Raw genomic sequence first — 2473 nt, forward strand, 5'->3', positions numbered from 1 at the left:
GGCATCCCGGGACGGCCCCGGGACGGCCCCGATCGCCTCCTGGGTGACGTTCACCGAAGCGGCTGCCGGCTGTCTTCGAGCCCCCCCCCCCCCTCCGCCTCCGCTGCCGCTTCTCCCCGCACCCCCTCCACTGCCTCCCCCCGCCGCCGGCGAACGAGTCGGCGGATCCATACCGTCCCGAGAGCCCGAGGCGGCGGCACCCAGTGCGGGTCCGGCCGAGGCCGGGACCCCGTGCCTGTCGCAGGCTTCCCGGGACGGCCCCGGAACGGCCGCGGTCGCCGGCCGGGTGACGTTCTCCGAAGCGGCTGCCGGCTGTCTTCGAGCCCCCCCCCCCCCCCTCCGCCTCCGCTGCCGCTTCTGCCCGCACCTCCTTCACTGCCTCCCCCCGCCGCCGGCGAACGAGTCGCCGGATCCGTAGGGTGCCGGGAGCCCGAACGGCGAGCGGCTCCGGCTGCTGCCGGGACCGCGGGGATTCGAGCCGCTCCGGCCGCGGCCAGGACCCCGTGCCGGATGCCGGCATCCCGGGACGGCCCCGGGACGGCCCCGGTCGCCGGCCGGGTGACGTTCAGCGAAGCGGCTGCCGCCAGTCTTTGGGCCTCCCCCGTGCCGGGGCCGCGGGGCTTCGAGCCGGTCCGGCCGCGGCTGGGACCCCGTGCCTGTCGCAGGCTTCCCGGGACGGCCCCGGAACGGCCGCGGTCGCCGGCCGGGTGACGTTCACCGAGGCGACTGCCGGCTGTCTTCGAGCCCCCCCCCCCCTGCCGGAGCCGCGGGGATACGAGCCGGTCCGGCCGCGGCCGGGACCCCGTGCCGGAAGCCGGCATCCCGGGACGGCCCCGGGACGGCCCCGATCGCCTCCTGGGTGACGTTCACCGAAGCGGCTGCCGGCTGTCTTCGAGCCCCCCCCCCTCCGCCTCCGCTGCCGCTTCTCCCCGCACCCCCTCCACTGCCTCCCCCCGCCGCCCGCGAACGAGTCGCCGGATCTGTAGGGGGCCGGGAGCCCGAGGCGGCGAGCGGCTCCGGCTGCTGCCGGGACCGCGAGGCTTCGAGCCGGTCCGGCCGCGGCCGGGATCTCGTGCCGAACGTCGTCTTCCCGGGACGGTCCCGGGAGGGCCCCAGTCTCCTCCCGGGTGACGTTCACCGAAGCGGCTGCCGGCTGTCTTCGAGCCCCCACCCCTGCCGTGGCCGCGGGGATTCGCCCCGGTCCGGCAGCTGACGGTTCCCTGTGTCGGACGCCGGCTTCCCGGGACTGCCCCGGGACAGCCCCGGTCGCCTCCCGGGTGACGTTCACCGAAGCTGCTGCCGCCTGTCTTTGTCCCCCCCCCCCCGTGCTCTCCCTCAGGCGGGAGGTAGACGTGCTCTCCCTCGGCGAGTAGACGTGCTCTCCCTCGGCGAGTAGACGTGCTCTCCCTCGGCGAGTAGACGTGCTCTCCCTCGGCGAGTAGACGTGCTCTCCCTCGGCGAGTAGACGTGCTCTCCCTGGGCGAGTAGACGTGCTCTCCCTGGGCGAGTAGACGTGCTCTCCCTGGGCGAGTAGACGTGCTCTCCCTGGGCGAGTAGACGTGCTCTCCCTGGGCGAGTAGACGTGCTCTCCCTGGGCGAGTAGACGTGCTCTCCCTCGGCGAGTAGACGTGCTCTCCCCTGGGCGAGTAGACGTGCTCTCCCTCGGCGAGTAGACGTGCTCTCCCTGGGCGAGTAGACGTGCTCTCCCTGGGCGAGTAGACGTGCTCTCCCTGGGCGAGTAGACGTGCTCTCCCTGGGCGAGTAGACGTGCTCTCCCTCGGCGAGTAGACGTGCTCTCCCTCGGCGAGTAGACGTGCTCTCCCTGGGCGAGTAGACGTGCTCTCCCTCGGCGAGTAGACGTGCTCTCCGCGGAGATCGCGCTTGTCGCCAAGGGGTCGCTGTTGCGCTCTGCCTCCGCCTACGTCATCGTACAAGCCGGCGTGATTTCTGCGACCTGCCGCTGGGCGGAGGTCGGCTGGTTGTGCGCTCGCGGAGCTGACGGCCCTCCAGTTCCGTATATGAGGGAACAAGCGACGCCGAGCACTCCCAGGGCAGCGCTGCCGAGCGGCTGCTCCAAGCCACCCGCCAGGCGGCTGGGCAGGGGTCCGTCTGGCTTCTCGGTGGCTTTCGCCCGGGTCAGAGAGGGGACCCGCGGGGCCGAACAAAGGCGCGGCGGTTTGGAGCGGCCGCTGGCGCACCCTCAGCGGTGTTGGATGGGTTTCGCTCGTCCGTGAGCCGGAGCCCAGCCCGGGCTCGGCAACGAAAGCGGGGAAAAGAAAAAAAGTTGACGAGTGGCTGGCGCCGGCCACTGCCAAAGTGTGGAACCCCCCGAAGCGAAGTTTGCCCGGTGGGGCACGGGGGCAGAGAAAGCCGGGGAGACGTGGTGCCGGCGTCGGTCCCACCAAGAATGGAAAGCAAGCCCGTCCAGGTACGGCGAGAGAGAGCCCGGTAAGGGGCAGAGAGAGTTCCCAGC

This window comes from Melanerpes formicivorus, unplaced genomic scaffold (genome assembly GCF_026170545.1).
Source record: "Melanerpes formicivorus ecotype bairdi unplaced genomic scaffold, bMelFor1.0.p_v2 SCAF_242, whole genome shotgun sequence".
Taxonomy (NCBI): Eukaryota; Metazoa; Chordata; class Aves; order Piciformes; family Picidae; genus Melanerpes; species Melanerpes formicivorus.